The sequence below is a fragment of the Plecotus auritus genome, assembly GCF_963455305.1.
Source record: "Plecotus auritus genome assembly, chromosome: 10".
In the NCBI taxonomy this organism is placed as follows: Eukaryota; Metazoa; Chordata; class Mammalia; order Chiroptera; family Vespertilionidae; genus Plecotus; species Plecotus auritus.
The window spans coordinates 45,020,765-45,044,734 of record NC_137785.1 but is presented as its reverse complement, the minus strand read 5'-3'; the positions used below and the strand labels follow the sequence as shown (position 1 = coordinate 45,044,734).

Below are 23,970 nucleotides of genomic sequence, written 5' to 3'. Positions count from 1 at the left end.
CCCGAGCCAGAGAAGCACTGTGGGCAGGTCCTGTGTTTCAGGGGGTGGGGAGTATCCGCTTTACAGCTTGGTGAATATCTGACACTTTTCCTGCCTGTTACCACCAGACTGGAAATAATTCTGAAAGGGAAGTCTCTTAAAACTTAGCATGAGGGAGTGGAATTTTTTTAATTAGGCTTCAGCAGAATTTTTAAAAGAATCTTTCTTTTCTTCAGCTGCCGCTCCCTTGTTGTAAATTGTGACCCCACCCAGTGGCATACCACAGCCAGCCTGGCTTCTCCTTCCGTCTTCCTCAGCACTATTTGCTTGGCAGCAGTGCGCAGCTCACATCGCCACAGAAAGCAGGGGGAGGCATCTCGCTTCCTGCTCTCCTCACTTCCTCCTTTCTCTTCTCTGCTCCTCCTGGAGCTCATCCTTGTCTGCTCACTGCCACCCTGCACCCATCTGGTACCCTCCTAGGAGCAGGATTCTAGAAAGAGCTGGAAGGTTTGCCTAGAGGACTGCCCTGTGCAGCCCCCCACACTGAGCACTGCACACAGTGCAGTGACTTAGCCTCGTGGCCGGGAGACTTAGCTAGCAGACTGAACTTCCAGGAAGCCTTAAAACAGAATATTTGTCGTCTAAAAAGTAGTTGTACATGAAATTGGACTTTAAAATGCCTGTGATCTTGTGAATTTGATGTGGCTAGGCATTCATTAATTTATTTCATGAGTATTTATTGAGTACCTACTACAAGCAGTCCCTGGAAATAGAAGACATAGTTTGTGCCCTTGAGAAACGTATAGTCTGGGACCGGCAGGGAGACAGACACATGAAGAGTTAATGTTAGTTAATGAGGTAAGTGCTATGTCAGAGGATGTCATGAGAAGGCAGAGAATGCTGTGTGTAGCCTGGGTGATTGGGGAAGGCTTTCTCAGAGAGGTGATGTCTGGGAAGGTCTTGTCCATTGCTGACTAGTAGAAATATACTATGAGTCACATGTGTAATTTTTAATTTTCCAGTAGCCACATGAAAACAAAAACACAGAAGAAAAAATAATCCTAATATATTTCATTCAACCCAGTATATCCAAGATACTACCATTTTACCACACAAAAATATAAAAATTATTAGTAAGATATTTTACATTTTTTATTGTGCTAAGTCTTTGAAATCCAGTGTGTATTTTATACTCAGAGCACATCTCAACTTGGACATCAAATTTTCAAGGTAAAGACAAATGTAGTCCTACCAACACAATAAAGTTGTGTTTAATGGAAACGTATGTTATATTGCATCAGTTAAAAAATTTTAATTAACTTAAATGAAATAATGTTAAAAATTTGATTCCTCATTTCCCCTGGCCACATGTCAAGGACTCCATAGCTGTGTGTGACTAGTGGCTACCATATCGGAAAGCATGGGTCCAGAGGATAAATAAATGTGAAGCAAATAACGTAGAGAAACTAGGTTACCTTGTTCAGAAAAAAACTAGGGTGATCAAAGGCACATAAAACAATGTAGGGTTTGGAACTCTACACAGTTTAATATTGCTGTGACATAATGGATAAGACTAAAACTAGGTGGGAAATGATCCAGTGGTGGAGGGATAGTCAGGGACAGTGATAATGAACCTTGTGTGATCTAAAAGAATTGGAGAGTCATATATTTCATAAGTATGGGGAAAATTGAGCACAGAGGGAAATCTCTGGCTGGGGCCACTAAACCTCAGTGTGAAAAGCATCCACTCTCCTGGCGGCCTGGAACAGAGGCTCAGCAAGTCCACATCAGAGATGAAGTTTGGCAAAGCAAAGTACAAAGTGGGTGAAGTGTGTATTTTATGTGATGTAACTAACAGAAATCAACTCAAATAGATATCAGTAAGTGGGCTTACTGGCTCACGCGGGGAGTCCAGAGGTGAGGCAGGCCAGGTGTCTGATGGGTTCAAGTGCTCAAGAGCCCTTCTTCCGCTCCACCTGTCATCCACACTGTTGACCTCATCCTAAGGCCTGCTCCTCTTGGAGTCATAGGGTAGATGCCAGCTAAGTTGAGAGCCCATGTTTCCTCATGTATGTTCAGTGGTAGGGAGTTCCTCTGTACCATCATTCCAAGTGGGATTCCTGAAATTCCTGACAGGACCATCTCAGGACACAATGCTCCTAAAAGAATAACTGTAATCAGGGAATAAAATGTGCTGACTGACTCAAGTTATTCAGGGATCCCAGCTGGAATAGACCACCAAGTCCACGAGCTGCATGGGGGTGTTGTTAGAGAATCTGACTGAAGGAGAATCTGTATACAGCTAAGATGGGGAACGGGGACATGAATGCTGGGTAGCAACCAATAATCATCATCTACAGTCCACCTCTTTGGCCATTCAATATCGTCCATGCCCACCTTCCATAGAAACACTTTACAAATGCTTAACCACATAAAAATGAATGAAACTCAAGTGGAAAGAACCCAAAGGCTCGTGTAATTATTACATTCTGAGAAATCCCTCTTCTTGAACCCAGAGGTAATTCCTTGTGGTCCAGTGACCTGTGGTTAAATGATGAGTTATTTATCCTTAGTACACCCAGTACAGTAGGTAAAGAACTATATACAATAAACACTCTGCTTGGTAAAATAAAAAATAGAACATATCATACCCTGCAGAACAGAAATAAAGACCCATGGCAGGAGAAAGAATTCTTAGTATCCAGTATAGACTAAGGAGGATCATCTTGTCCATTTGTCCCTTGAGCATATTTGAGGAAGGCATTTTTTTTCTACCAAATTAAGCTTTGATATCTACTCATTCTGCATCCCTAGGTACTAAAACTGGCAGTTTCATCCACTGCATAATGAAGACCTCTGACTTCCCCGCCTGGGGTCTGGCACCCTCACTGGCCACTCCTGGCCTCCTCCACTTGCAATTCCATGATTTAGGGGGTATTTCTTGCAATGTTTTCTGATCCAAACTCTCATTACTCCTCTTGAAAGTTAGCCTCAGTACTCCAAGCCCTCCTTGTCCTAAGGAACAGCCTTAAAGTAACTTTTAGTAACTGTTAATGTGTTAGTCAGATTTTTCAAAGGAGCCTTCCTGGACCTTGCTCCCTCCCCCCAGCCCCTACCCACTACTGCCTTTGGAGTGTCTGGTTTTATATGGGAAGACTCCTGAAAGGAGAAACAACATCTAATGGTAGAATTCTAAGCATAGGGCTGAAGGCAGGAGGATGGAGTGGAGAGAGGAAGCCTTCTGGAGCAGCGGTCGCCAACCTTTCTGACCTCACAGACCACCGGTGGACCGTGGACCACTGGTTGGCCACCGCTGTTCTGGAGCCACGTAACTCTGGGTTTGCATATTGGCTTCCTCGTGAACTATGTGAATTTGAACCTCTCTCAGCCTCATTTTCCTCATCCGTGAAATAGTGAATAACAATACCTCTTATAATTGTGAAGGCTAAATATAAGATAAAGCACCAGCACCGTGATGGCTATAGAGAATGTTGGTGTCTCGTTCTAGAAGCATGGCGATGTCGTGGCAGATGCTGCAGGAAGCCAAGTCTGGACAAGAGGCTCCAGGACCCTGTCATCTTGAGGCCAGGGTGGCCCTTGGAGCCCTAGGGTCAGGCTCCATGGTGCCCCTCCAGACAGCAACCCAACAGTGTCTGCTAAGACTTGGAGGAGAGGGACAGCCAGGGCAGGACTTGCTTTCTTCAGCAGTTGGCCCTGACCCTCCAGGTGTTGGCTCCCCAAGGGAAAAACATGCTCGGAGTTGGTGGCCAACGAAGAGAGAAGCTGAGGACTGCCACGTCCGTGACTCCTCTGGGGTAGTTACAGCAGGGCCTACCCTGCAGGCTAAACATTGAGGCCACCCTTTGCCGGTGAGCTGCCCCTGTGATCAAAGACAGGCCACCTGGTGAGGTGGAGAAGCTTAGATCCTTGAAGAAAATCGCCCAAAGAGTCTGCCCAGTTCTTTTTTTACAGTTTTTAAAAAATGTTTTTGTTTATTTCAGAGAGAGGAAGGGAGAGGGAGAGAGAGATAGAAACATCAATGATGAGAGAGAATCATTGACCGGCTGCCTCCTGGATGCCCCCTACTGGGGATCAAGCCCGCCACCCGGGCATGTGCCCTGACTGGGAATGGAACCGTGACCTCCTGGTTCATGGGTCTCCAGGGGTGGGCAAACTTTTTGACTCGAGTTGCCACAATGGGTTCTTAAACTGGACCGGAGGGCCGGAACAAAAGCATGGATGGAGTGTTTGTGTGAACTAATATAAATTCAAAGTAAAGGAGCGGAGGGGAGAGCAAGAGAACCGGATCCGGCCCGCGGGCCATAGTTTGCCCACGGCTGGTACACTCAACCACTGAGCCACACCAGCCAGGCTGCCTAATTCTTTATAACAATTTAAGGGAAGATTAATAAAGAATATTAAAAATGCAACTTGAATTAATAAAATTCCAACTTACCTTCAAGGAGCTTTAGACTATTCACCAGACAGCCTCAGAAAATGAATAACGTGCAAAATTCAGCCCCTTAAAGTTTCTTTTAGAAAGTCCTGGTCGTGGGGAGAACCACTTGATTTGAACCTTCTACCCTAGAATATAGACATTGACACCATTCTACCCCACCTCATCTGTGTTTGAGTCTGTTATCTCTTCTAGAACATTCCTTCCTGTGTATTTGTGGCACTCACCTCCTTGCCTCGCCCTAGTGGTTCACATAGTGGGTGTGTGTGATAGCCTGTGGGGTTCTTGCTTCATTATAATTACTCACAATAAAACAACACCTTGGATGGGCCTTGCTCTCCAGACTAACGTGGACATGGGCGTGGGTAGACCTGGACCCTATGTCTCATGCCTGGGATTTTTAGTTTCTGGGAGGCAGCTTTATGGGAGTTTTTGTATTTCCGTGGGGCTTTTGCTAACCCTCAGCTTGAACTTGCCCTTCAGTTCCCAGGCAGGTTTATTGACCTTTAGGAGATGGTGAAAGGCCTTCCTTCCCAGGAATATAAAATGCCTCCCTTCTTCCCTTCCCTTTCCTTCTTTCGGCCAGCATCTCTCCTTCCTCTCCTTACCCTCTTACCCTCTCTTTTTCTTTCCTGCCATCTCTCCTCTTCCCTCCTCTTGTCCTCCTTCCATTGGTCCTTCTCTTTCCCTAACTCTTCTTTTCTCTCTAGCTCTCTCCTCTTATTCTTCCAGCTCCCTCTTTTATTGCTCTTTTCTCATCTCTCTCTTCTCCTTCCCTGGCCCTCTCTCTGGTGACTAATTCAGCTGGCTTCCTGCTGTACTATTGAATTTGTTTGGTCATTTTCAATGTGTGCCCAGACACTTCCAGGCAAGAGACAAACTTTGAAAATCCCTAAGACCAGAATATCCAAGGTGCGGGGCTCTGTGGGAGTCTGGGCCTGGGGTGTGTAGGAGGTTTCCACATGGAGAGCTGACGTGCCTACCTGCTCAGCCAGGTCTCCGGCAGCGGCCGGGGCCCTCCACCGGCTTTCCTTGATGCAGAAGGAAAGTGGTGGTCTCTGGCTGCTTCTGTCCTCTCCACCCTTCACGAACCTCCCCCACTCTGTTAGGAAAAGTGTTTATTTAAAAAGAAATATCTGTGTGGCTTTGTTGGCATCCTTTTAACTAATGAGTCCAAGACTCCCATAGTTCATTGTATCATAGGCCCCTCCACTTCCATTCTGCCTATTTTCTCTGCGTTCCTTTCTTATTGACTCATCTGTGCTCTCCTGCCTCTCTTTCTCCAGTCACCCCACCCTTCTTCGCTGACACTGTTCCTTATTTCATTCTCTCACTTCTCTGTAGATGGGATGCCGTGGGCAGACAGAAGCAGAGAAGTAGGACATTGTGCAGGAGAGTTTGACAAATAGGCCCAGGCAGTACCCTAAGCTTTTTTTAGAGCGCCCCTAAACATGGAAGCAAAGGGCAAGGACACACCCAGACCCATGAGTCCAAGGTGCCACAGTGGCAAACCCACCCTCCAGCCTCTCCTACACGATTCTTGAGAGAGGAGCGTCAGTGGCTTTGGGGCCAGGAAGGGCTGAGTCTGAATCCAGGCTCCATCACCTGCTGCTTGGTGTGTGCAAGACCTTGCAGAAACACATTAAACCTTCTGTGCCTCAGTTTTCCCATCTGTAAAATGGAGGGATAGCTACATTTCTTGGAGTTTCAAGCACAGAATGAAACATGACAACAGCAAATATAACACTTGGAATGTGTTAAGCACACAGTGAATATTAATTTCCTCCTTTCAACCCAGAGAACATTGAATCGATAGACAGGATAAATAATACAGCTTGGCAACGGAAGCTGGTAAGAGCATAGCATTTTGTGCATTGGGGTTGGTGCTGTTTCCTGTGGATGGCAAAAGCCTACAGGCCAGTTTTTATTCCGGGTACATTTCAGTAACTGCATTCGATTCTTTAATGTTTAAATAGTGCCCGCTTCCCCTCAGCTGGCACGAGAGTTAGACCGCCCATTAGCGTGTTTATTTATTTATTTTTAATTTCACTAGCAATGCGTGAAAGCATTCTCAGGGGCAGACATCAAAACCAAACCAGCTGGGGTAAAAGGAACGTGCCCCTGGCCACCCCAGAGCCCTAGCCCGCTCCCAGAGGCAGTAACAGCTCAGCACGTGTCCATTCCGACCAAAAGGACAAACTCATGCACATGTATGTGTACATACACACAGAAACGCATAGGTTTATTTTGTGATTTTAAACATAAAATGTATCCTCACTTCTATTATTTTACAACTTGGCTATTTATTTCTTTATGAGTTGAAAATGCTCTGAAGATCATTATTGTTTTCTACCTGCTGCAGTGCACTCCATAATCCTCCCACTAGAATGTACGCTCAATAAAAAGATGTTTTTTCATTTCCTTATCCCGTAAACCTCTAATATTGCCTGTCACATAATAGGTGTTTTACTGCTGTGTTAACATTTACAAACATTCCTTAAATATTCAGTGAGTTAATGTGGCTATACCATATTCCTTTTTAACCATTCCCCTACTGTTGGACATTCAGGTTACTTCGTTTTCAAAATTCCTATCACAAACAACACTGCAGCGAACATCCTTCCGCTTGCTTTATTGTGCACATAGGCATGGATTACCCTAGCACATGTCCCAGGAAGTGGAATCGCTGGGGCAAAGAAAAGGGTTTTTTTTCCAGATATTGGTCAACGCTGCCAAAATATCTTCCGAAGACTGGCATCTGTCTATAACCCTACTAATACCTTTTCTTAGGTATAAGCTTCCAAAAGGACATGTTCCAAAATAATCATATGTAGCCCTGTTTTGAGGTCAGGGAAGGAGGAGGAAATATGATAATGAGAAATAAGGGAAGGTATAGAAATTCATTCATTCATTCATTCATTTGTCCAATCATTGATTCCATTCCAGGTCTTGCTCCAAATGCTAAGCCCCTAAAGATAAATGAGACCTGCTTCAAACCCTGGAAGATTTCATACTTAAATACTTAACTCTTTTTTATGGAATTTATTGGAGTGACATTGGTTAATGAGATTATATAGGTTTCAGGTGTACGGTTCTATAATGCATCCTCTGTATATTGTATTGTGTGTTCACCACTCCAGCTCAAGTCTCCGTCCATCACCGTTCATCCCCACTGCACTTAAAATACAAGGAATAACAAGACATGGCAACTAAATGAAAGGTCTGATCCTGGATTTGATCCTGGACCAGAAAAAAACAATAGCCATAAAGAAAAATATGGGGACATTTGATTAAATTCAAATGTGGTCAGTGGATTAGATAATTTCCTATCGATATTAAATTTCCTGATTTCGCTAATTGAGCTGGGGTTGTGTAAGAGAATTTTCCTGTTCTTAGGAAGTACACATTGAAGCGTTTAAGGGTAAATACACATGATTTCTCCAACTGGCTCTCAAATGGTTCAAAAAATATGCCTTCATATAACTCAGAGCTTTTCGGTGGAACTTTCCGCTCTGAAGGCAATGTTCTGTATCTGCCCTGATATGGGAGCCAAGGGCTGCATGTGCTTTACCAAGCTAATGCGGCTGAGGAGTTGAATTATTAATTTTATTCAATGCAAATTGAAATAGCCACGCGCGGCTAGTGGCTGCCATATTGGACAGCACAGATATAAATACAGAGGGAAAGAATAATGAAACAAATGGGACAAAATGTAAAGAATTTGCCTGGCCAGTGTAGCTCAGTGTCTGAGCATTGACCTATGAACCAGGAGGTCACAGTTCAATTCCCAGTCACAGCACATGCGCAGGTTGTGGGCTTGATCCCCGGTGGGGGGTGTGCAGGAGACAGCCGATCAATGATTCTTTCTCATCATTGATGTTTCTATCTCTCTTTCCCTCTCCCTCCCTCCCTGAAATCAATAAAAATATATTTTAAAAAATAATTGGTGAATCGGTGTAGAGGGTGTGCAGAAATTCTTTATCCTTACAATTTTTCTTAAAGTTTAAATTATATATACAGTATTTTAATTACATAATAAATGCAACGTCATGTCAGAAAAATTCAAATGAAAGTATTACTGAGATATATTTTATTACAATTGAATTGTCACAGATGAATACAATTATACTATCCAGGAGCCACAGAAAGGGCGTGCACAGACATTACCATTGGGTGTTCAAATAGGCACAACCCTTTGGAATGTATCCAACAGAAAGACTTGCCGAACTATGTGAGAAAATGTATAGGGATGTCCGTGGCAGCTTTATTGGTAACACCAAGAAATTGGAGATAGCCAAACATGTTCAACAACAGGAGGATGGTTAAATATATTTTGCTTTGTTCTAATTCTGATTTACTATAATGCTCTTCACCAGATAGAAGTAAATCTTTATGCAGTGACATAGAAAGGTGTCTAAGATAGATGGTTGGGTGAAAAAAAATAATTTGTCAAACAGAATGTTTAGTGTGATTGCATCTTTGTAGTAAAATCACTAACACTACACACACACACACACGAATGTGTGCGCATGCACACACTCACTAGCATGTATATATACGTAGGAAAAGGCTTGGAGAAACACACATGAAACCAGGTCATTCTCCAGAAATTCCCCAAGTCCTGTGGGAAGACCACCCAGCTCCCTCTCTCAAGTCCTGGGGCTGGCTGCGGAGGGTCCCCTCGGAGGCACCTCGTGCTGTAACAACAGAGGCTCCTCTGGCCGGGCGGCCAAGAATCTCAAGCTGGCGCCCATCAGCTTGTTAGCTGCACCACCAAATCTCCTAGAAATGCCCCCTAACATGGCCTGCGATTTCTAGGCCCACACGATGCCCCTCCCCATCGCCCCGCAGGCAGGCAGGGTCATTACTGAGTTCCAATGAAGAGAGTGTTTATTATTGTTGTCGGTTTGATGCTGATCCCAAAAGGACCTAATCAACAGGTAATAAGACCTCATGGGAGCGATTAGAAACCTCAACTTTAACCCTCTTATAACCACAGCAGAGAGAGCCCGACTCACTGCAGTACGTGCCTCCCGCTGTACGGGCCTGATGGGGAGGAGATAGAGGGGAAAGTGGGGTAGAGCCGGAGAGGTACTGAGAGTGTGGTCATCAGTGGGCTGAGAAGAGAATGGGGAGGGGGCAGACATCCCATTTTGAGTCTACTCAATAATTAGCATTATCTTCCTCCTCTACCTCCTCCTCCTCTTCTTTCTCCTCCTCCTCCTCATCATCATGCTTCATTGAAGAGTTGTGCTGGGTGAAGTGCAAAAATAAATAAGCCATGGTCCTGCCCCCATGATGCTCACAGGCATGGCAATAGGTCTTACAATCCAATCGGGACTATCCCACAGAACAGGTGTGTTCAGGAGGCAGCGGTGGTACTGAGGAGGGGATTACCAGCCTTGTTGGGTGAGTCAGGGAAGACAAATGCACCAGCAAAATGGCATCTTGTAGTAGGTACATGTGACAGCCCCTCTAGGTTGGGCATAAAGGGCTTACATTTAGACACCAACTTCTAACATGTTCTCCTTTTGACTTTGAAGCTGCCTTAAATCCTTTTTCTTTCTTAATAAGGTTGGCTATAAATAAATAAAACCAAAATAGTCATTAATTTTAAAATACATACTTAAATACTTGCTTTTGTTAAACTTCGTTTTTATTCTTGACACTATTACAGATGTCCCCATTTTCCCCCCTTTGCCCACCTCCACCTACTCCCACCCCCGTTCCCTGTGGCCATCACCTCACTGTTGTCTGTGAGTTATGCCTATATATTCTTTGGCTAATCTCTTCACCTTATTTCATCCAGTACCACCACCCCCTGCTTTTTGCTGTGGTAAGTTACTCACCTGCCAACCAGTTTGGTGCAAAGTTAGTCCCATCCATTAGCAAAACTTAATCATGCCTGATAACAGTGCCATGACTCATTCCTCATTACCCACGTAGCATCCAAGTGCATTGTTACATAATTACCACGTGAAAACACCCTGGGAACTAGACCGACTAACTGCACACAGGCACAGCGTCGTCATTGCCGATGGATCGTTGATAAATGTTGTGATGAATGATGGAGACAAGGAGACAAAGTCACATCTGCAGATGCCAAATTGGCCCCCAATTTCTTCTAACTTGCAAGAATTGAACAGCTTCACTTGTTGTTGCACAAGATTTTGCATTTTGCATTCAATTAGCTGCAGACATCATATCAACTTGGTGGATGGATTTGACCAGACCCAAGAGCACCACAAAGACAGTGGAATTCAACAGCAGCACGGCAGTCACCTGGCTGCTCAATCTCTTATAGCTTTTGAAGCTCATCGCCCTTAGAGGAGAGTTTGTACATTCCCAACTTGCTTAATCCTGGGTTCTCATTCCGCTGGAACAAAAGTCCTGGGAACCAAAAACCGACACCACACATCAATCAGTGTATGTTTCAGTCCTTCTCAGAGGTGGTAAAGAATATCAACTTCATTGAATAAAAAAGAAATGTCAAATTACACAGATTCTTATTTTGTGATCATTCAGCCACCTAACAGCTGGTACTGGGTGTGGGAAAAAGAAACAGACAAAATCCTTGCCCTTAGAGAGTTTACACACTAGTTGACAAAAGCAGAAATAAGCAGAACTTGATGAGAAAGGCCAGGCAGTAGCAGAAGCTCAGGAACTAAGAGGAGAAACCCCTGCCGTGGCTTGGAGGAAAGGGGTCTGGGAATGCTTTGGAGGGACATTTGAACTGGATTGTGGATGATGGAGACGATTCCTCTGGTTCTGGGCTGGTGTTCCAGGCAGGAAGGATTGTATGTGCAGAGGCACAGAAGTGGGAGGTGGTCAGTGTGCATACAGGAAAGTAGGAGAGAGAAGGAGGCATAGGGAAGACTGGATCCAGAGAAATCTCAATCATAAAGGTCTTGAAGGCCATGAGAAAAATATTTGACTTATATAACCATGTATGTGTTCATATTTTTCTTTTTTTTTCTCTTATAATTAACTAATAAAAATGGGCTATTAATAAAAAGTGGCCAAGGATGAAAGCACTCATGTCATCATGCACAATGAATGGTGCCTGGGTATAAGGACCTGGTATCTTATAGTCCCATTCCCTCTGCAGGACACATGCATCATCTCCTGTGCTTTCAGAATGGTCTGGTGACAGACATATCAACAGGCTCTGCCTTCAGGGAGCTCATGGTCAAGTGGGGACAGAGTTAAGTTTGATCACTTGACAGTGTGGTGATGGAAGCAAACATAAATTGCTGTGGGAGCCCTAGCGGGTTTGGCTCAGTGGATAGAGCGTTGGCCTGCAGACTGAAGGATCCTGGATTCAATTCCGGTCAAGGGCACATGCCCAGAATGCAGGCTCGATCCCCAGTAGGGGGCGTGCAGGAGGCAGCCAATCAATGATTCCCTCTCATCATTGAAGTTTCTATCTCTCTCTCTCTCCCTCTCCCTTCCTCTCTGAAATCAATAAAAATATATTTTAAAATAAATGAATAAAATGATGTGGGAGCACTTGGGAGGACAGAGAGCAGGGTTGAAGTGCTTCCTGAAGTAAGTGACACTTGAGCTTAAAGTTGACTAGGAGTCAGCCAAGTGAAGGGGATTCAGAGTCAGGTCTATACCTGGAGTCTACTGTGGCCCAGAAGGTGTTGTTCTCCAGAGATGTTATTTGTTCCCATGACGTTTGCACAGGTTCATCTCTGAACTATCAGCTAGCCTGTCCTAATTGGTGAGAACCTTTCCAGAGTGTCTCAAAAAGAAAATACCTCATCCCTTCACTGAGAGATTTGTCCAAATGGTCATATTTGAATCCATGGGTAGCACAGAATTCCAGAGTACAGAGGCTAAACATAACATTTTACCCAGATATTGTGTCAGTGATCTCAGTGGAGGTCCTTCTGGAGATCTCATAATGCTCCAGGTGCATTCCATAACGTGGCCTAGCAATTTACTTTGTCCCAAAGAGACTTGGCCAGGTCTTCCTCTGAGGCCAGCATCACCAAATGTTCCATGAGAAGCCAAATGCCACGAGACAGGGAGTTTGACTAAGGGTATCGGGATACCCCCAGTTAGCTTGGGATTTTGGCTAAATTACCAAAATCCTTGTCTTGGTTTCTAAATCTTTTTCACACTGCCAGAACAACCCTATTTTACAAATAAAAGGTGTTTTTATTTCATTAAACCTAGAAAACATTCATTGAACTCTTAGAATTTTCCAGGCACTTTGACTGGGACAGAAAGAGGTATGAGACATGATCCCCACCCTGAGGAGTTCATGAACTCACATAAGAGTTCCAATACAAAAATAAATTAAGTGTAGTTCAATATGGAACTGCTATACTAGAGGGAGTGTCAAAGACTGTGGAAACATGGGTGAGGAAGGAATTAATTCTCGGAATGTATCTGCAATGGGTGTCCAAGGGGAAGAGAGACAAGGTGGAGGGAGCTGCTCTGGGCCGGGCCGGAGGAATGAGATGACGATGCAGGTCTTGCTGAAGGAAGAGGGAGAGTCCAGTATGAGGTGCTGAGTATGACTTACATGGCACAATGCCTGAAGGTGGGACTAGAGACCTGAAGCGCTCATGGCCCAGGATTTTAAACTCTGTCCAGTAGAACTGGGAGCCAGGGAGTCCTTTACAGAGATGTAAATGGAGGGCCACCGGGACCCAGTGGCTACCATGTATTGAGCACCTAACATGCTAAGAACCACATTAAGCACTACATGTGTTCTCTCTTTCAACCTTTACAACAACCTGTGAGATAGGTGCTATTATTACTACCTTTTTACAGAAGATGAAACTAAGGCTCAGAGAAGTTAGGAACTTGCTCAAGGTCCCCCAATAATTGATAGAGCTGAGGTGGTAATTTTCTTCTTAACATATGCAGATAAATTGAAAGACACAAATACCAAGGAGAGAAAGGCTAGCTGTGATTATGATTGTGAGAGTGCTTGGAAAGGTCAAAAAATCTATATAAATATCACCAAATGCCAGAGGTGGGGCTGTGATTAAGAAATGTACCCGTTCAATTCAATTCAACAAATATTTTTCAAAGTGCCAACATCATGCAAGGTCCTGTGATATAGAAAAGAGAAGATGGCTTAAAGCAAAGAAACTCACTTCTAAGAGTTTCAAATCCAGTGAAAGAAACAGATAAGCATGCAGAAATGTGATTCCCCCAAAATGGACAGAAAATAATGCCAGAAGAGAGGGGAAGTGTGTACCCTGAATTTAGAGGCTGGAAGAGGCAGCTTTTGAGATGCATCTTGTGACTAGCTCACATACCTGGTCCCTAATTCTGAATGTAGAGGCACAGAGGTGAGGGTGGAAGAAGCAGTACTGAGGAGGAACACCTGATTAGTGAGGGGCACGTGGGTTGCAGAGCAGTGGTGTCATTAACAAAAATAAGGAAGTCAGGAAGAAGGCAATCTCAGCATAACCTTGAATTCAGAAGAGATGCTAAACTTCTTCATGGCGCTGAGTTGGACTTCTCTGAGAGCAGTGGTCCTCAACCACGGCGGTTTTGCCCCCTTGCCAGGGCACATTTGGGAGTGTCTGGAGACTCTGTTGGTTGTCACAGCTCAGGGAGGCATCGAGTGGGCAGGGTCCAGGGATGCCCCCACAACAAAGTACCTGGGGAAAATGACAATAGTGACAAGGTTGAGAAGTCCTGTCTTAGAGCATCTGGGAAAATGTAACCTAAGCTTTCTATGAGAAAATGGAGAGAGAAGGATAATCTAAAGGCCATTCGCCAAAGGATTGTTTTTCAAAGCACACGTCCAGTTGTAAAAATCATAGGAAGGGCAGCAGAGAGCTTTGCAAAGGCTTCCAGAACACTCACCTGTGATGACCAAACTCTAGGCCCCCAAAGAACTAACACCACTTTGCCTGGATTTTTTTCTCCCCCCCCCCAAAAGATGGTGAGTGTCCATGTCTCACCAACCACCCTCCATACACATGCAGGAAAGGAGTAGCCTTACATAAGTTCATTCATGATAGCTACACCATAGAACTGTATCTTACTAATATGGCAATGGCAGTCCTCGTGTCAAAAGACAATGTCCTTCACCTTCTATGTGATTCTGGGGGGTCCAAACCCTACCTTAGAAATTCTGATTGGGTAGATCTTGTATGGGCCCCAGAAATTCTGAAAAGGTGGGCCATTGTCACAATTGAGAAATCCTTGCTCTAAGGGTACACATGGGGTGGGGACAGAAGGGAAATGGAGCAGGGACATTGGCATCAGATTGGGTAGGGCAAAGGCACACGGGGCTCTGAGCTGATGGGATACAGACCAGATGGGGTTTGGTGGGTAGAGAATGAACGGAGAGGGCGAGAAGGGTCTGAAGCACGGGAGAAAGGATGGTGGAGCCTATTAATAGATAAAGAGAAGAACGCCAGGAAGGTGCTGATGACCAGCTGTTTTCTGATGTCTTACCCACAGAATCCTTCCTTTAGAACAGGGGTGGGAGCATCCGGCATTTGGTCTAGCCCTGCCAAGACATTAGGGATGAGTTAATTAAATGTTTGACCAAATATAGCAGGCTAATTTTTAAGTTGATAAATTTGTATGGCTCACAAATGATGTTATAAATATCCAAATGGCCCTTGGCAGAAAAAGGGTTCCCCACCCTTGCTTTAGAGAATTCTGGGAATTCTAACCTGTAAACCAAAATCGGGGAGATGTTCTGACTTAAGTGGGATGAAAGCCACTTTCTGCCACTTCTTGATATTTCTACCAAAAATCTGCAAAGTTACTCAAACTCAGGAGACCCTCTTTGACCGGATCAAAGAGGAAAAGGCACACCCATCGATCAGGTCATGTCAACTCTTCAAGATCTAGTGAGTTTATTAATTTATTTGATAAATATTTTTCTGAGTACCTGGGCAGGGCTGTTCTAGAACATGAGCAGTATGGTAGGGTCATGCATCAGCTGTCCACCTTTCATTCCTTCTCTGCTCATTAGCCCAACTGTCAGTAATTAGGGAAAGGAAAGGATATGAAACTCAACCAGTTTGTCTACTTGCTAAGGGTTTTAGTTTGAGCAGTTTGATGGTGGAGTCCTGGAAATTGTGAACAGTAGAACCCAAGGCTTCTCTCCAAGAGCTCCTCATCTGAGTTCTCCTTGCCCCATCCTCATGTGTAAGGGGCTGATTACAATGGTGAGATGGTGAATGTGACAGTAGCACCTCAAGTCCTCACGACAGTGTTCCTGGGAAGGGGAATTCCACTGAGGGGGCCCCAGGTAGCCAGAAGCAGAAGTTCCACAGGGATAACACCAAGGCATGGCAGGTGCTGGTGGCAGACTAAGGGACCCAGATCAAGATGAATATGTGGCCCAGCCAGTGTGGCTCAGTGGTTGAGCATTGGCCTATGAACAAGGAGGTCATGCTTTGATTCCCAGTCAGGGTACATGCCTGGGTTTTGTGGGCTTGGTCCCCAGTGTGGGGCATGCAGGATGCAGCCGATCAATGATTCTCTCTCATCACTAATGTTTTTATCTCTCTCTCCCTCTCCTTTCCTCTCTGAAATCAATAAAAATATATATTTTTTAAAAGACGAATAAGTGATCTGCTCTTGCTCCCTCCTAGCCCCACCCACTTCGGTTTCTGCTCAGAACAGGACACTCAAAGCTCACCTCTTCATATCTCCCACTAATGCTGCTTCTAAGAGCCTGGCTGTCCAGTATGTGACAAAAATTTTAAAATCCTGACAACAAAAATTACTATTCAAAGTGAAGTATTATTTTAGGGTGACATTATTTTTTTAAATTCACATTTTTCATTTGTTACAACATGTAGCAGCTCTGTGAACACATAGATAAGAGGATACAATAGATATTTGACAGTGTAGTTCTCAGAATATTTGCATATCCAAGAGATTATTTCAGCAAATATACTTAGACTGACCCTATTAACCATTCACAATATTTTGTCTGGAATCCAATTCACACTCTATAGACATGTCCAATTCACATAGTAGCTCTTCTGCTGTTTTCCCCTTTCGACTTTATATTAGGAAATAAATCCATAACATCAAATTTCATGACAACATCTGCTCGGGCTGACATGATTGAAAGGGAATCTCACTCATGCCAGGTTATTCTGTTTCTTAATTTGTTCTTTATCATACCCGAGAGGCAGCCTGTTTCATCTGACACAGAGGATGGACGTCGCTGGTGCAGAATCCGCAGCCTGCACCGGCCTTGACGTGCCGGAAGGTGACCGCAGGCAGTTCTCTGAGCCAGCAGTGCTGGCGGGAGGCCGGGGACTCACCCCCAGCCAGGAGTGGCTTGGCTACTTGTGCCCAGGCCAGCACTGCCAAGCTGGCAAGCAGAGCATCCACGATCAAGTTAGATGAGTGAATATAATGTGCAATGACCTTTTATGGAAAAAAATTAATCCTTATATATTAGGGACTCAGATTCTCATACACCACTGTTCACAGCAGCATTATTCCCAACAGCCAGAAGGTATAAGCAACCCAATAGTTCATCAACACAGGAATAGATGAACAAAATGCGGCCTGTTCTTCCAGTGGGATATTACTGGGCTCTAAAAAGGCATGGAGTTCTCAGACATGCCACCGCATGGATGAACCTTGGAAACCTTATGCTCAGTGAAATAAGCCAGACACAAAAAGACATATATTGTATGATCCTAGTTACATAAAATATTCTGACTAGACAAATCCATAGAGACCGAACTTAGAGGTCTCCAGGGGCTTGGAGCAGGGGGGACGTCACTGCTTCATGGGTGCAGAGTTTCTGTCTGGGGTGATGAAAAATTTTGGAAATGGGGCGACAGTTATGTAACATTGTAAATGTGATTAATGTCACTGCCTTGCATGATGAAAAATTAAAATTTTTATATGTAACCAGAGGCCTGATGCATGAAATTCATGCAAGAGGCTTGGCCCTCGCAGCTGCAGCAGCTTGCCTCAGCCCTCGCAGCCCTGGCTTCGTTCAGAAGGCCGTCCGGAAGAAGGTCCGGTCTAATTAGCATATTCTGTTTTTATTATTATAGATTATAATTTTATATGCGTGTGTGTGTGTGTCCAGGTAAATCCTAAAACCAGACAATCAAAATAAAGACAAACATGAATGCTGTAAATGGGAATTTAAAAGCTGAAGGTCTAGAAGACAATAGTGATCGTCTAAGAGCTACTCAATTCAAACTGACCCAGAAAGTAGCGCATCTGTTCTCTTCCCCTACCTGCCTGGGCTTCTCCTATGGATGTGGGTGTTTGTTTCAAGCACATACCTGCAGCTGCCTTTGGAGACCTCATCACCGAGTCTGGGGCGATGGCGCCTGTCTTTGGCCGAGTTCCCCTCTGGGCCAGCACACCAGACTTGAGAAGTCCCGGAGCAAGCTTGCTCCCCACCACGCTCCTGCCTCAAAGAGGAGTCTTAGCATGACGTCACGTTTCCTGCCTGCCCTCTCCCAACCCTGCTTCCTTCTCACCATCAGAATGTCAGCTTCACCTACTGCATACTAGGAATTCTGTGGGGTTTTTTGCTGGTTTAAGAAGCGTGACGGGAACCGTAAGAGAGTCTGTGGAATGTACGGCAGTCTCCTGCCCACCTCTCAGCCTCCAGCTCCTACTTGCTGTCATAAGGAGAAAAAGCTGCTTTCTGGAACCGTTATGGGAGCGCAAATCCCGTGCTGGCGGCAGGAGCAGGCAGGCCGGCAGTAAAGTTTCCAGAACCCCAGGGGAGAGACTCACATTCCCAACCAGGTGCTGGGAGAAGACCTTGTTGGCCCGAGGCCAGACCTTCCAGGCCTCCCTCCACCCCTCGGCTCCTTCCCATCATCTTTCCAACCAGAAGCTTGTTAACCGTTTTCCTGTGCTTTTATTCAGATTTCAAGGCACCCTCTGTGTGTTAAACTTCAAAGAAAGTTGGCTGCAGTGAGTGCAAAGCTACAACAAGTGGAAGCTCCGAACAGCTCCGTTGAAAATGGTTTTGTTCAAACGAAGGGGGCTGGGAACCTCCCCTCTCCCCCCTCCCCCCCTCTTTCCAATGAAATTGCATTTGTGCCTGGATCAAGTTGCCAGGTATCAATCCTGAAACTTTTAAAGATGAAAAGCAGAGCAGCCGCACCATATTTAAAATGTGAAATGATTACGGAATGGCACCAGGCCAATGTTTATGAATCATTGAATATGATCATAAAATCATAAAAAATAATCACCAAAAGGTAAATAAATTACCCAGCTTACTGCTGATTTTCACGGAGGGTCTGACACAAACGCTGCAGCCATGAATGATTTATACCTGTTTTAACAATAACACTCATTTTACTGAAAGATGGTCAGCACTCGGGCTGCCGTGGGCCGCGTGCCAGTTGTCGAAAGGTTAATGTTTCAGCAGCAATACATTAAATTATGAATAATCCTGGTCCCAAAATGGAAGGTTATTAGCTCAGTATGCTTAATTAGCCCAGCTAGAAGTTGGCCATCAAGGAGCAGTGCCCATTACTGCGGGCCCGCGATGATGGGGGATGGCCGCGTTGGGATGCCAGTGCCGGCGTGGGGGCAGGTCGAGGCAGCAGCGGGGTGGGGTGTGTCCTTTCTTTTCTTTTCATCCAGTGTAACATGACCGGAGCACCTCAGAAGCTGGTTTTCTGGATGTTGAACTCTCCCGTGGTTTCTCCGTGAAGACTTCCCAGAAAGGAAGAGCAGAAATTACTTGGGAGGGGCAGTGTTATTGACCCACCGTGATCTGCTTCCACATTTGCTTGTTACTTCCTAGCTTGGGACCAACCATAGGAACAGAGGGTACCCTTCACGTCCAGGCCGACCCGCCAGCACGCATCTACCACCGCCGTTAATTGAACAGCTACTGGGTACTAGCTACATACAAAGTAGTTAACAAGTAGTTTTTAGGTCTCAGGGAGGGGGCAGCCCTTCAACAGCCAATGAGTGCGTTAACTGCAGACCACCAGCACTGCACCGGAGTCGGGAAAGGGGCCTTGGAGAGGGCTTCCCGAAGGAAGTGCCATGCGCTCTGATCTCTGAAGGGTGAGCAGGAAGTGGCAGATGAACCTCCAGGAAAAACTCCGGGCAGGGAATAGCTAAATCGTGTGCCCAAGTCTCCAGAGAGAATGATGTTAGAGAAAGATGTTGTTGCCCGAGGTCATTGCCAGCTGACAGGCTTCCTTTCACTGCTGAAAAGGAGGATTGGGAGAGCATTTGCCTGCCAGGGCCATAAGAGTGCCATTGAGCACCTAGCTTGTATGGGTATGCGTATTTGTGTGTGCATGCGTGTGTGTGTGTGTATGTGTGTGCATAAGTGTGTGTCCACACCTGGCCCCACAACCACCCCTTCCCTCCCGCCATCCTGGGTGGCTCCAGCTTAAAACTTGAAGTTTGCAGCCAGGAGCAGGGCCTGGACCCGCCCAGGCCGCGCCGGCTGCATCCCGCTGTCTGCACCACCGCCCAGCTCTACTTAGTACTATTAGTAGCTTGTTTTTCTAAGCCCTAAAATTCATTTTCTTTTCCCGCCTTGCTTCCAGAAAAATAAATAAAAGTGAACACATCACTCATTTAAGACGAGGAATGGAATTTAGGTTGCGTTTTTCTTTCTATTTTTATGATTAGTTAGAATTTTCCTGGGAACACGGCCAGGAGGGCATTATGGTGAGATAATGTCCTGTATTTAATCAGCGCTGCAATGGCGAGCTGCGCTCTGCGGGGAGCAGCCGAGTTAACGCATCCTCCTCTGTCTTGTCTCTTTCCAGGGTGCGACGGGTTAGCCCAAGATGAAGACCAGGCTGAGAGGTGGCAGGGCTCCAGGCTCGAGTGATGGCCCACGGGTGGACAGCATGCAGCCGTGACTAGCTCCCTTCATGCAGAACCCATCTGCCCTGGGAGCCCTGCGACCCCCAAGGGAGCTGAGTGACAAGGGCCCCCAAACTGACCCAACTGACCGACCCTGGTCTGGCATCCAGCGGACACTGCTGGCGTCTTCCTCTGCAGCCTTCAGACGTCTGTTGGCCTGGACCCACTTCCCGCTTTCCAATGTGCATCTCTCTCCTTTGCAACCCAAACGCAATGTGTGTGGGGGAAGCGCACGGCTTCTAAGTGAACCTGGAAGTCAGCAACAGGTAGGACCAGATCTGCTCCTTCATTGCGTGCGCGTGGTTGTCCAGAGGCCCCCAGAGCCTCTGCCGGAGGTCACAGCTGGTGCTTTGCAGGCTTCACAGTTGTTCTTGTTTCCCGAGTTGGTTGACCCGTCACTGAAGAATGAGAGTGCCTGGCAGGGTAAAATGGAGAAGGGTATCTTGGAGAGATGTCTGCGAGAGATGTCTGAAAGGAAGGAAGAAAATGAGGAGCCAGGGGAAAAGGAGAAGGGATTTAACCTGGAGGAGGGGGCGGAGAATAGGTGTGTGTACGCAGACTGACCTTTCTCTGCAATTAGCATGGTGGCCAGGAAAGCAGGAGCATGTGGGGCCCACAGAGCCGCTCCCATTTACTGTTGTCCCTATTAAACTCGGGGTCTGCGGGCGCCGTCTGTGCAGGTGAGGGCAGTGGAGAGAAAAGGATGCCCTAAGCAACCTATAAATAGCAGGGCGAAGACAACGTGTTTATTACCTAGCCTCATGAAGCCCATATACGTGCTCCCCCAGGGTGCGAGAGCGCGAGAGCGTGTGTGCGCTGGCCCGCGCGTGTCCCGGGAGCAGGCGTCCCAGAGCCGCCGTTCGCGCTTGGCTTGATTCTATGAAGGCGGCTATTGGACGGAACGGACTGGAGCAGTTCATAGCCAGCCCTGCAAACCTTGTGTGGAGACAGAGCTTTCTTTTTCTCTTTCCTTTTCCTGTTTGCAGTGAGAATGAGGCCTTTCTCTTCTCGGCCCTTTGCTCTCCCCAAAGTTGTCTCACGAGGTCATTGCCAGCTGACAGGCTTCCTTTCAGTGCAAGATTTGGATGGAAACAATGTTCTGTTTTCTGGGGGGCTGGGAAGGCTTCGGGCCTATTCCTGCCCTAAATTTAAATGGGTTATTGTTTTATCAGGGCTGTCAGTTTCTGCAGGCAATTCAGTCTGTGTGAGCGAAGGCTCCTTTCTGTGGGTGTATGTGTCTCTGTTACCACATATACACAGACGGTTGATACTAAGCAGCAGAAAGGTGGTGTAAGGTCATTGTGTTCGGTTTCTCGCCACATTGGACCACTCACCAGCTGTGTGTCCTTGGGCGAGTTGCTTACCCACTCCAGCTGGGCCTCTCAGCATCCTAGTTCAGACAGTCTGCCTATAAGATACCCTCTGGCTCAAACATTCCTTAACTCTGTGATTGCAAGATATTACATTACCATGTTCAACAACAAGCTTAAAAGCACTTTCTTTGAATAGCTTCTATGTCTACAGAACCGATTTCTAACAGCTGTCGGGGATGTGTGCTGACTATTCTATTGAATCTCCTGAGAAGACTGAATTTATTGGTTTGTGAAGGCACATGGAAAGTAGACGCAATCTGTGTTGTCAAGTTCTAGGGCCCTGAAAAATCCTTATCGATGTACACTGAGTGGCCAGATTATTATGATCTCTGAATGCATAATAATCTGGCCACTCGATGTGTGTGTGTGTGTGTGTGTGTGTGTGTGTGTGTGTGTGTGTATTAGAAGCCCAGTTCATGAATTCGTGCATGGGTGGGGTCCGGCCAGCCTTGCCAGGGGGAGGAGACATGGGCGGTTGGCCGGCCTGCCTGCTGGTCGAACTCCTGGTCGAGGGGACAATTTGCATATTAGCCTTTTATTATATAGGATATACACTGAGTGGCCAGATTATTATGCGTTCAGAGATCATAATAATCTGGCCACTCAGTGTATTCCAGGGTGTTTCTACGATAACCTTCGTCAGCAGTGGGTACTAGTTTGAGAACTAAGAAGCACTTTCAAAAGCTATATATGGGGAATTTCTAAATGAGAACCCAGCTCTGCAAACTCTTTCATCTGATGAGGACGGCAAATAGAGAAAAGCAATTTGCAAAAACGGAGGTGGACAGTTTTTGGTCATTATTAATAATGACAAAATACAATAATACCACATTTCCGAGGCCTCCAAGGAAAGTGGTAGGAGTGTGACAACACTTAGCAAGGCCCGGCCGCTGGGCTTTGAGGCAGCCTCTGGCACAGCCGACCTCTGGCTGTGCTGGCGGGCTCTGCAGAAGCGTGGCCAGCACAAAGCTGTGTGCTGGCCTTCTAGGAAGGTAAGTCCCTGGTGAGGCCAAGAAAGAGGGATTCCTGCTGAAACCGGTTTGGCTCAGTGGATAGAGCGTCGGCCTGCGGACTGAAGGGTCCCGGGTTCGATTCCAGTCAAGGGCACGTACCTTGGTTGCGGGCACATCTCCAGTGGGGGGTGTGCAGGAGGCAGCTGATCGATGTTTCTCTCTCATCGATGTTTCTAGCTCTCTATCCCTCTCCCTTCCTCTCTGTAAAATATCAATAAAATATATTAAAAAAAAAAAAAGAAGAAAGAGGGATTCCTGGGGGTTCTGGCGTAAGCGCCATGGGAATCACATCCCTGCAGCCACTGAACTGCTGTTGCCAACCGCTCTGTAGCTCTCCCCGAGGTGGTCTCCCCCGGGCTGGCGAGCCAAAACCCTTTTGGGAAGAGCCTGACACTGCTGTCTGCCTGGTTGGTGGCCTTACTGCTTCTCTAACCTCTCTACCTACCTCTTTCCTCCTTTCCCTCTACAACATTCATTGAACGTATACTATGAGGCAGGTACTGTGCGAGGCACACGGTACTCATATGCTCAAACAAAGGGTTCCAGAGCTCCAAGTACCTTCCGCGTCATGAGAGAAATAATTAACTAGAAAAATAATTGCCCGTATAGCATAAGTACAGTTATGTGCACTGAACGTGGTGAGCAGAGAGTAGGAAGCAAGAGGTTCACAAGGAGACATTTCAGGTAGCTGTTGATGGAGAGGGGCAAGATATTCCCAGGAGAGGAACCCCAGCCCAGTGGTCGGCAAACTCATTAGTCAACAGAGCCGCAGTTTGCTGACCACTGCCCCAGCCTATTTGGGAATCATGGGGAGACATTCTGAAGATCACATGGAGCTGTCTGGGGAGGAATCGAGGCTGCTGATGACACTGGGTGCCATCAGCCTCAAAGCAAACACAGTTGGGTTCAGGAATATTTCTTCACCCTTAAATCCTACAGACAAATCCCCAGGTCTGAATGTTGGGGAGGGCAATCTACAAATATTGCTAGCCATTAATAAAAGACTTAATGATCATTATTAAATTATCAGCCTCTTGGGGTCTGCTGCTGCTGGTTCTCTCTGGCTATCACCCATCCCACCCCTCCACTATGGAGATTAAGTGTTATGACCTCCCTTTCAGAACCTATGAAGGGCCAGGGCTCTCCAGTAACTGGCCAGCACCACAGAAATTAGACTATAGGGGTTAGAAGAGCAGTCTTCTTGTGATAAGACAAGCGCCTATGTGTAGTTCGTCTTCTGAAACTGATGTCTCAATGTTTGATCTCCTGAGCCTGTGCATTTGACTGCCTTGACCTTCAAGACCTACTTGAT

The 23,970-nt window shown here is 46.0% G+C and overlaps 1 protein-coding gene across 3 annotated transcripts in view; it reads left to right on the top strand.

The window, feature by feature from the left end:
* Positions 1-23,970, top strand: part of ZFHX3 (zinc finger homeobox 3) — a 974,639-nt gene that overhangs the window by 678,044 nt on the left and 272,625 nt on the right. For all 3 annotated transcript variants that reach the window (XM_080646078.1, XM_080646081.1, XM_080646079.1), the window contains one exon: positions 20,173-20,538. The gene's annotated coding sequence lies outside the window, so the exon portion shown is untranslated. The remainder of the gene's footprint in view (positions 1-20,172; positions 20,539-23,970) is intronic.